General features: G+C 45.5%; 1 protein-coding gene across 12 annotated transcripts in view; it reads right to left on the reverse strand.

The window, feature by feature from the left end:
* Window positions 1-11,744, reverse strand: part of DQX1 (DEAQ-box RNA dependent ATPase 1) — a 53,126-nt gene that overhangs the window by 6,305 nt on the left and 35,077 nt on the right. For 11 of the 12 annotated variants that reach the window (XM_040419493.1, XM_040419487.1, XM_040419491.1 and 8 more), the window contains one exon: window positions 11,237-11,739. The gene's annotated coding sequence lies outside the window, so the exon portion shown is untranslated. Of the gene's footprint in view, window positions 1-4,232; window positions 4,235-11,236; window positions 11,740-11,744 lie in introns of those variants that run through there. The other variant, XM_040419482.1, reaches the window with a different exon arrangement.

The following is an 11,744-nucleotide window of genomic DNA, read 5'->3' on the forward strand; positions in this document are numbered from 1 at the left end:
AGACTCTTACAAGGAGAGCAGCCGGTAGAGGAGTATTGCTCTGACTTCCGTAGGTGGGCTACGGATACCCAATGGAACGACCCGGCTCTCAGGAGTCAGTTCTGCTCTGGGTTATCCGAAAGGGTTAAGGATGCGCTTGCATTATATGAGACCCCCTTTTCCCTTGATGCGGTGATGTCCCTTTCTATCAGAATAGATAGACGTCTTAGGGACAGATTGAAAATTCCTGAGCAATTGGTTACCTCTCCCAAGCAACAGTCAGCCTGTACGGACTTAGATGAGCCTATGCAGCTAGGCGGAACTACTCGTCAGGTCCGTCCTCCCGAGGCTCGCCGTAGGGGGGGGGGCTTGTTTTTTTTGTGGGGAGAAGGGTCATTTCATTAATGTCTGTCCTTCCTTCCTCAAAAACAAAAGACCGTTGGAAAACTACTAACCCCAGGCTGTGTGGAGGATGTCAGCCGGGGGGTATACGTTTCCTCCATACGAACATCTCAATTTGTGTTACCAGCGGTCATTGTTTTTGGTGTTAAGACGGAGTCTATTTCTGTTTTTCTAGACAGTGGAGCAGGGGTAAATTTGATAGATGCCCATTTTGCCCACACTATGGGTTTGTCTCTCTGTACGCTACAGAGACCTATTCCCGTATTTGCTATTGATTCTGCTCCTCTGTCTCAGAGAAACCTCACGCACATTGTCCATAACTAAGGCTACTTTCACACCTGCGTTTGGTGCGGATCCGTCTGGTATCTGCACAGACGGATCCGCACCTATAATGCAAACGCTTGGATCCGTTCAGAACGGATCCGTTTGCATTACCATTAACAAAAAAAAAAAACATTTTTTTTTTTTTTTTTTTTGTTCATGATAATGCAAACGGATCCGTTTTGACTTTACATTGAAAGTCAATGGGGGACGGATCCGTTTGAAAATTGAGCCATACTGTGTCAACTTCAAACGGATCCGTCCCCATTGACTTGCATTGTAAGTCTGGATGGATCCGTTTGCCTCCGCACGGCCAGGCGGACACCCGAACGCTGCAAGCTGCGTTCAGGTGTCCGCCTGCTGAGCGGAGCGGAGGACAAACGGAGCCAGACTGATGCATTCTGAGCGGATCCGCCTCCACTCAGAATGCATTAGGGCTGGACGGATCCGTTCGGGGCCGCTTGTGAGAGCCTTCAAACGGAACTCACAAGCGGAGCCCCGAACGCTAATGTGAAAGTAGCCTTACACCTTCGGGTAGGGGACCACCATAACGAGTTGCTTTCATGTTATGTTCTGGAGGGGCTTCCCACTCCGGTGGTGTTGGGTCTTCCCTGGTTGGTAGCGCACAATCCAGTGGTGGATTGGCAGGCCAGGGAGATATTGGAGTGGAGTGAGCAGTGCAGAGAAAATTGCTTAAATAGCAATTGCTTAGTCGCCTCCATAACTACCCTACCTACATTTATTTCGGACTTTGAGGATGTTTTTTTCTGAAAAGGGTTGTCAGAAGTTACCACCTCATCGTCCTTATGATTGCCCGGTTAACCTGATTCCCGGTGCAAAATTACCCAAGACCAGGTTATATAATCTTTCGGGTCCAGAGAGACAAGCCATGAAAGATTATATCTCCGAGAGCTTGGCTAAGGGACACATCAGACCCTCTTCTTCACCCGTGGCTGCAGGGTTTTTCTTCGTTAAAAAGAAAGATGGGGGCCTGCGTCCTTGCCTAGATTTTTGCGAAATAAACCGGATAACCATCCGAGACCCATACCCTCTTCCTCTCATTCCTGACCTGTTTAAATCAGATTGCGGGTGCTAGGTGGTTCTCCAAACTTGATCTTAGGGGGGCCTACAATCTGATTCGTATCAAGGAAGGGGATGAGTGGAAGACAGCCTTTAACACCCCTGAGGGGCATTATGAAAATCTAGTTATGCCTTTCGGTCTGACCAATGCTCCTACTGTCTTCCAACATTTCGTTAATGACATTTTTAGTCATCTCATCGGCAGGTTTGTAGTCATATACCTAGATGATATTTTAATTTATTCGTCTGATCTGAGAACACATGAGGTGCATGTCAGACAAGTACTGCAGGTCCTACGGACGAATAAATTATATGCTAAAATTGAAAAGTGTGTTTTCGCCGTTCAGGAAATACAATTCCTAGGTTATTTATTATCTGCTTCAGGCTTCCGTATGGATCCGGGGAAGGTCCAGGCAATTTTAGATTGGGATCTTCCTGAGAACCTCAAAGCACTGCAACGGTTCTTGGGCTTCGCAAATTTCTATAGAAAATTCATAAAAAATTATTGGGTGATTGTTAAACCGCTTACTGACATGACTAGGAAGGGGACTGATTTTTCTAAATGGTCTGACGCCGCTAAAATTGCTTTTTCCTCTCTAAAAGAGAGGTTTACCTCGGCACCTGTACTGGTCCAACCTGATGTCTCCCAGCCTTTTATTGTTGAAGTAGATGCGTCAGAGGTGGGAGTGGGGGCTGTGCTGTCTCAGGGTCCGTCTTCTGGCAAATGGCGTCCTTGTGCTTTCTTTTCTAAAAAAACTATCTGCAGCGGAGAAGAACTATGATATTGGCAATAGGGAACTATTAGCTATTAAACTTGCGTTTGAAGAATGGCGTCACTTTTTAGAGGGGGCAATCCACCCCGTCACTGTGATTACGGACCACAAAAACCTTCTGTACCTCGAATCAGCTAAGCGTCTCACCCCTAGACAGGCTAGGTGGTCGCTATTTTTTACCAGGTTTAACTTTGTTATTACCTATCGTCCTGGGGCAAAAAATACCAAGGCAGATGCATTATCTCGTTGTTTCCCTGGAGGGGGTAATGTGAGTGATCCGGTACCCATTCTACAAAGAGGAGTGGTTGTCTCTGCGGTACACTCTGCTCTGGAGGGAAAGGTGTTAGAGGCTCAGGGGGATGCCCCGGTCTCTTTCCCCTCAGAGAAATTGTTTGTACCGTTGAACCTGCGTCTCGAATTATTAAAGGAACATCATAATTCGGCACTTGCTGGGCACCCGGGTAGTAAAGCAACCTTGGAGCTTTTATCTCGTCGTTTTTGGTGGCCAAGGTTGCGTCAGGATGTAATGGATTTTGTGTCTTCTTGTTCTACTTGTGCGCGCGCGAAAGTCTTTCATACACGTCCTGCAGGGTCTTTATTGCCACTTGTCATTCCCAATAGGCCATGGACACATCTGTCAATGGATTTTATCACTGACTTACCTTTGTCTGCGGGTAAAACAGTTATCTTGGTAGTAGTGGAGAGGTTTAGCAAAATGGTACACTTCATTGAGTTACCCGCACTACCTAATGCTAAGACTCTTGCTCAGGTATTCATCAGTGAAATCGTGAAGCTTCACGAGGTCCCCTCCGATGTTGTTTCGGATCGGGGAACCCAGTTTATTTCTAAATTTTGGAAAGCTTTTTGTTCCCGTTTGGGGGTACACTTGTCCTTTTCCTCAGCTTTCCATCCTCAGTCGAATGGACAGACTGAGCGTACCAACCAAAACCTTGAGACATATCTAAGATGTTTTGTGTCTGAAAACCAAGAGTTGTGGTCATCATATTTACCGTTAGCCGAGTTTGCCATAAATAATCGCCGTCAGGAATCTACTGGCAAGTCACCATTTCTTGGTGCATATGGTTTTCACCCCCAATTCTGTACTTTCAAAGAGGGGGGGTCTTCTGGGGTTCCCGAAGAGGAACGGTTTTCGTCGTCTCTTTCATCTGTATGGCAGAAAGTGCAAGCTAATTTGAAAAATATGGGAGGTAAATATAAATGCATGGCTGATAAGAAACGGTCGCCAGGTCCCGACCTAGGAGTGAATGACTATGTGTGGTTATCTACTAGGAATATTAAATTAAAGGTTCCCTCTTGGAAACTGGGTCCTAGGTTCATTGGTCCTTACAAAATAGTAGCCATCATTAACCCCGTGGCTTTTCGCCTGGAGCTACTTTAGACTTTTAAAATCCATAACGTCTTCCATAAGTCGTTACTCAAGAAGTATGTTCCACCTCTAGAACCATCACCGCTGCCACCGGTCCGCCGCTCTCTTCAATATCTGGTGCATTGGAGGGGTTACGGTCCCGAGGAAAGAATGTGGGTTCCAGCATCTGAGGTAAACGCCGACAGGTTAGTTCGGGTTTTTCATGCCTCTCATCCTGAGAGACCTAGTCCTGAGTGTCCGGAGGCCCCTTGTGGAAGGGGGGGTACTGTCACGAGGGTGTCAAGAGCCACGTCTGACTCCGTTATACCCGGGGTCAGGAAGTAGCAGCGGGTGGCTGCGCGTTCGGTGTACAAAGACAGTGCTGTTTCGTAATGGTAGCTTTCTGGGTTTGCCTTGCAATCCTTTTTGGCTCACTCAGGGATCCGTAGCTTCTCCTCCTCAGCTGTTTCTTGTCCAGCATTTCCAACCTCCTTATATTCCCATCTCCCACTTCTCTGGTTGCCAGATATAGAGCTTCCTGCCTGGACTTCGATAATGACCCACTGGAGCTGTGTTCCCTGGTTGTTGTTCCAGAATGTTACCCTCCGGATCCCTGTTGGGCCTTGGTGGTCTGCTGTTGTCGCCCACCTGGGATTATGTGTTTGTCTGTATTGTCTGTCCTCTCCTTGGTGTTTTCCTCTTAGTGTCAGTGGTGCGGACTAGTGATCCCACCGCCCTGTTCACTACACAGGGCTCATCTTAGGGAAAGCCAGGGTTTAGGCACGTGATCGGCGTACGGGTGAGGAACCCGTCTAGGGACGTCAGGTGCCAGCCGCAAGGTGAGTCTTGCTGCTTTTCCAAGGCTGCTATTTCAAGTGCTGCTGTTATAAGTGCATTGGAGATATTCAGGAGACTAACAGTCTAACTCAGAGTTTTTCCACTGTAGCAGATCTTCAGTGGTGTTTCTGGTGAATACTCAGACACTGTGTTTCAAAAGAAGTAAGGAATTTGCTAGACACAGTATCTCTATTGTCTGATTGCAAATGAGCATAGGCAAGTAAGGTGTTAATTTGATGTTGGGGGAGGAGCCTTTGTGGGAGTGTGTGTATATATATATATCCACACAGTATTAGCTTGCTAATCATAGCTTGCTGCTTTTCCAAGGCTGCTATGTCAAGTGCTGCTGTTATAAGTGCATTGGAGATACTCAGGAGGTAATCTGGAGGTGATACAATCTAAACAAGTAAGATTTGTTTGTTTAAAATCTTTCCCCTCTTTACAATGGCAGATCTGGTTCTGTGCAGGAATTGTTGTGCTTTTATTTCAGGCTCCACTCTTCAAAGGTTTGGATACTGTCTGATCTGTAGACAGCTCTCCATAATGCAGCAGGAAATTACCTTTTTGAAATATGAGATTTTTAAATTAACCACTAAACAAACTCAGGCTGAGAACATTGCAATGCCACTGCCACAGAGGCCCCCTAATAATGGAAGATGGGTTACTGTAGGTTCAGGTAGACTGAGAGTTGTGGATAGAAGGCATGTCCCACAGTCTGTGGCTCTCCATAATTCATTTGCAGCACTTTCAGAGCGCAAGAGCAACATGGAGGATGGCTCAAGCACAGTGGGTGAGAAACAATCATCTCCCATGCCTAAAGTATGTAAGACTGCAGCCAAAGACAAAAAGGAGAAGGTGAGGATTGATAGTAAGCAGCTGTTGGTTGGCGATTCCATCATAAGAGGTGTGAAGTTTGAGGAGGTGTTGTGAGATGTCTCCCTGGTGCTACCGCTAGCAGGGATAGACGACGGATCCTAAATATTGTTAGGCAAGCAAAGCAGGAAAGGGAAGTGGATGTTATTCTCCATCTTGGGACAAACGATCTGGCTTGCAATGAGGTTTCAAAGGTGAAAGAAGCTTTTCACACACTTGGAAAGGATATACGGGAGGTTGCATAAACTGTTTCATTCTCTGCAGTTTTGCCTGTGCATAACCTTCAGCATGACAGGAAGATACGCATTAAAGAATTCAATGTATGGCTTGGTGAATGGTGTCTGAACCAAGGGTTTGGCTTTGTGTCTCATGATAGCTCTTGTTGGAATGGAAAAGAACTGTACAAGAAAGATGGTTTGCATCTTTCTCTCAAGGGAACGAATGTCCTCGGTGAACAGTTCCAAGTATTTGCTAAGAAGTATTTAAACTAGGAAAGGGGGGCAAAAGAGTGATAATCCAGCAGTCCGACTGCCCCCCGGAACAATGCCAGAAGATGCCAGTAGCACAAAGGTTAAGAAATGACAAGCTCAGAGTCTTGTCTACAAATGCTCGCAGTCTAGGGAATAAGATCAATGAGCTTGAGGCTATAATGGCATCTGAGAATATAGATGTAGTGGCTGTTACTGAGACGTGGTTCAAGGGGAGTAATGACAGGGATATATCAATACCAGGGTTCTCTCTATACAGGAAAGACAGAGAAGGCAAGAAGGGGGGGGGGGTGGCCCTGTATGTGAAAGATAGCATAAAATCTAATTTGAAACAAGTTAGCGAGAACAATTTAGAGTCAGTTTGGGTTACCTTGCAGCTTGATAATCATAAGGTAACTCGTGTAGGTGTGATATATAGACCACCTACCCAAGTCAAAGAATTAGATGATCTACTAGTTGAGGAAATAGCTAAAATGACATTGAAGGGGGAAGTTATCATTATGGGAGACTTCAATCTTCCTGATGTAAACTGGAAAACCAAAATAGCTAGTTCTGCCAGGAGTACAGATATTCTAAATTCCTTACTGGGATTATCTCTACAGCAAGTAGTGGAGGAGCCAACCCGGAGGGAGGCCATTTTAGATTTAGTATTCACAAATGGGAATTTGGTATCTGATATTACTGTAGGGGAAAGCTTGGGATGTAGTGATCACCAGTCAGTGTGGTTTACTATAAGTACAGTGACTAAGTCACACCACACAAAAACAAAAGTTTTAGATTTTAGAAAAACAGACTTTTCTAAAATTAGATTAGTGGTATACGAGTCCCTATCAGATTGGAACAGTTTCATTGGAGTCCAGGAGAAATGGGACTACTTAAAAGTGGCACTATTGAAGGCAACAGAAAATTGCATTAGGCTTGTCAGTAAAAGCAAAAAAAGGAAGAGACCACTGTCGTACTCAGCAGAAGTGGCCAAAATCATTAAAAACAAAAAGATAGCATTTAGGAATTATAAAAAAAACAAAAAACGAGGATGACAGGGAAATTTATAAGATTAGGCAGAGAGAGGCCAAACAAGTTATAAGAGCTTCTAAAGCACAGGCAGAAGAGAAATTAGCTCAGTCAGGGAAAAAAGGCGATAAGGCATTCTTCAGATACATAATTGAAAAAAGGAAACTAAAACAAGGAATTACCAAATTAAAAACTAAAGAAGGAAGGTATATGGAAGAAGATAAAAAACTAGCTGACTGCCTCAATAAATACTTCTGTTCAGTTTTTACAAAGGAAAATGAAGGAGAAGGACCTCAGTTGGGAAAGAAGACTAATGAATGTTTTGACGCATGTGTCTTTACAGAGGAAGAGGTTCTAAGTCAACTGTCTAAAATTAATACAAATAAGTCACAGGGGCCTGATGGGATACACCCAAAGCTATTAGAAGAGCTCAGCGGTAAACTAGCAAAACCATTAACAGATTTATTTAACCAATCACTGGCAACAGGAGTCGTCCCAGAAGATTGGAAATTAGCAAATGTTGTGCCCATTCACAAGAAAGGTAGTAGGGAGGAATCGGGCAACTATAGGCCAGCAAGCCTGACATCAATAGTGGGGAAATTAATGGAAACCATACTTAAAGAGGACCTTTCACCTATTCTTACCCTATGAACTAAGTATACAGCCATGTGGAGCGGCGCCCGGGGATCTCACTGCACTTACTATTATCCCCAGGCGCCGCTCCGTTCTGCCGCTATGCCCTCCGGTATCTCCGTTCCCTAAGTTATAGTAGGCGGAGATACCAGTCCCTAAGTTATGGTAGGCGGAGTCTGCCCTAGCGCTGGCCAATCGCAGCGCAGAGCTCACAGCCTGTGAGGTTATTTTCTCCCAGGCTGTGAGCTCTACAATGCGATTGGCCAGCGCTAGGGCAGACTCCGCCTACCATAACTTAGGGAACGGAGATACCGGAGGGCATAGCAGGAGAACGGAGCGGCGCCTGGGGATAATAGTAAGTGCAGAGAGATCCCCGGGCGCCGCTCCACATGTATGTATACTTAGTTCATAGAGTAAGAATAGGTGAAAGGTCCTCTTTAAGGAGAGGATTGTGGACCATCTAAAATCCCATGGATTGAAAGATGGAAAACAGCATGGGTTTACTTCAGGGAGATCATGTCAAACTAATCTTATAGATTTTTTTGATTGGGTGACTAAAATAATAGATGGAGGAGGTGCAGTAGACATCGCTTATCTAGACTTTAGTAAGGCTTTTGATACTGTCCCACATAGAAGGCTTATCAATAAAGTGCAGTCATTGGGCTTGGACTCCCATATTGTTGAATGGATTAGGCAGTGGCTGAGGGACAGACAGCAGAGGGTTGTAGTCAATGGAGAACATTCAAAACAAGGTAATGTTACCAGTGGGGTACCTCAGGGATCTGTTCTGGGACCCATATTGTTTAATATCTTTATCAGCGACATTGCAGAAGGCCTCGATGGTAAGGTGTGTCTTTTTGCTGATGACACAAAGATTTGTAACAGGGTTGATGTTCCTGGAGGGATACACCAAATGGAAAAGGACTTAGGAAAACTAGAGGAATGGTCAAAAATCTGGCAACCAAAATGTAATGTTGATAAGTGCAAGATAATGCACCTGGGGTGTAAAAACCCAAGAGCAGAATATACAATCAGTGATACAGTCCTAACCTCAGTATCTGAGGAAAGGGATTTAGGGATCATTATTTCAGAAGACTTAAAGGTAGGCAGACCATGTCATAGAGCAGCAGGAGATGCTAGCAGAATGCTTGGGTGTACAGGGAGAGGCATTACCAGTAGAAAGAGGGAGGCGCTCATGCCGCTCTACAGAGCACTAGTGAGACCTCATCTGGAGTATTGTGCTCAGTACTGGAGACCATATCTCCAGAAGGATATTGATACTTTGGAGAGAGTTCAGAGAAGAGCTACTAAACTGGTCCATGGATTGCAGGATAAAACTTACCAGGAAAGATTAAAGGACCTTAACATGTAGAGCTTGGAAGAAAGACGAGACAGAGGGGAGATGAGAGAAACTGCTAAATACATAAAGGGAATCAACAAGGTAAAAGAGGAGAGAAGATTTACAAGAAGAAAAACTGCTACAAGAGGACATAGTTTTAAATTAGAGGGGCAAAGGTTTAAAAGTAATATCAGGAAGTATTACTTTACTGAGAGAGTAGTGGATGCATGGAATAGCCTTCCTGCAGAAGTGGTAGCTGCAAATACAGTGGAGGAGTTTAAGCATGCATGGGATAGGCATAAGGCCATCCTTCATATAAGATAGGGCCGGGGCTATCCATAGTATTCAGTATATTGGGCAGACTAGATGGGCCAAATGGTTCTTATCTGCCGACACATTCTATGAGTCAGGGGTCACCACCTTTCCCTCCCCCTTGGACAGGGCCTTCCCTTTTCCCTCCCTTTGCGTGACGCCAGTCATTACAGCGAGTGAGCGCACCCTATGGGTGCAGCTGAAGCAAGCCTCAGCCTGCAGGGATGAATCCTGTGGGATTAATTACCGCACACCCAACCTTTATGGTGCACCGTAAGTGCATGGCGGCGTTCCCAGATGGCAGAAAGGTGACAATAGCGCTAGAATAACCGCAGAGATTGTGCTGGATGTGGGAGCACTCTTCATGCAGGAGTCCAGTACTTCCTACTATTTGGTGGAGCCATGTCTCGTGCCCCCAGGTCATTATAACTAAAACTTAACTCCTTCAGGTTATTTCCTGCTTTGTAACATTTAGGCTTCTTTCATCAGAGAAGTGCATAGAAGACGCCCCAGCAGTGAAATGTCCCCGCACGCTGCTCATCCAACCACTTCCACATTCTGCCCAGGAAAATATCTGATTGTAGCTCATCACATCTTCCTCTTTTCTGCCGTGTTCGGCTCTGAGTCATGGAGATGTGGTTTCCACTGACATTTTACTGGTGTTGGGGAGATGCTGGGATCATTGTGATGACAACAAACTCCTCCGTCTCCACCTGACCTTTACAATGTTGTCCAGAAGCTCTGAGATTTCCCTCAAAGTTAGGACCAATAAGCAGCACAGAAGGGAATAAACCTCAGCGATCTGTTTTCAAGGTGTTGACAATTATAGCATTACGTATAAGTGCTGCAATGATCGTGATGAGGACGACAATCTATACATAGACGCTTCAGTCTGATTACTGGTGTCACAGCAGTGGACGTGGAACCACTGTGTCCACCAACAGATTTGACTTTGGGATAAACCTAAGGGCATTATCCTGGTGGTCCCTTGGACGTTATCCTGGTGGTCCCTTGGTTGTCACCCTTTAACCCTATAGAGGTATCTGGAGTTGACTGCAGGGGAACCACCAGGTTGCTGCCTCCTGAAGTGGTCTCTGTGTCTCAGACACCAGCGCGGAGCCCACAGGGCTCGGACACAATTGTAGTCAGGGACGTTTCCCGCTTCAGCTTTCACACCTATAAATCTTCTGTAGGTCACTGTGCAACATATTTCATAAGTGCTGAGTTTTCCTTGTAAAATCCACAAAATTGCTGACAATTCAGTGTCGTCGGGGACACTCCGACCTAAGAAACTTGATTCATGATAAAAACTTTTAAAAATATTTTTATGTTGGTTTTTAATGTATTTCTTCTCGTTTTATTGTGTGAATTTGGCTCACTCTCATCCCTGCCTCCTCCATAATCTGGACTGTCCTCCCATCAGATCTACAGCGCAGAGTCCTTCCCCGCTTGTCCTATCAGCCCCATCCATGCGCTAGTCACTACTCCTCCCATTACATCTAGAAGGGAAAGTCCTTCTCTGCCCAACCGATCAGACTTGATAGCTAAAATATTTTGCCCTTTGTGTCCAGGGGTTTTACCCATTTCCTCCCCTCACTTCCCACAAACTTGTCTCTGGCTGTAAGGCAAATGGCAACAGCAGGAGCCCTTCCCCACGGCACTGTTCTGATAGGACCTCGGTCACATTCAGCGATGTTTTTGGCTTTTATTTTTTGATTCAAGGTTTCCTGTTACTTTAGAGATAAAATGGCCACAAATCGGTAATGTAAAGCTGTTGAGAAGACGACGGCACGTACAATCAGGAAGGACACGAGAGCCAAGCGGCTGTGCACACAACGGATTTATTGTGATGGTGGGGGCTCCACATGCAGCCTCTACACAGCACAGTGAGAGCAGAGATGATGACCATGGTCACACAGACAGCAGCCAGACTTATGGTCACTTTCAGTTATTGCACAGACCCACTCACCAGAGGAAGTCCCAGAGGGACAGGAGTGTCCTTCTTCATAACCCCCAACCAAGCAAACACGTTCTCAGATTACACAGCATAGCAGAGCGTACCATCCTACAACACAATGCGCAGTACCGATGAGTCACTGCCCCGAGCCACATGTTAGAGAAACAGACCCCATGAAGCTGCTGGACAGTAACCCGAGGAGTAGACCCATCATTACTGTACATAGACCAGTAGACTTCATGAAGCTGCTGGACAGTAACCCGAGGAGTAGACCCATTATTACTGTACATAGACCAGTAGACTTCATGAAGCTGCTGGACAGTAACCTGAGGAGTAGACCCATCATCTCTGTACATAGACCAGTAGACCTCAT

This window comes from Bufo bufo, chromosome 2 (assembly GCF_905171765.1).
Source record: "Bufo bufo chromosome 2, aBufBuf1.1, whole genome shotgun sequence".
Lineage (NCBI taxonomy): Eukaryota > Metazoa > Chordata > Amphibia > Anura > Bufonidae > Bufo > Bufo bufo.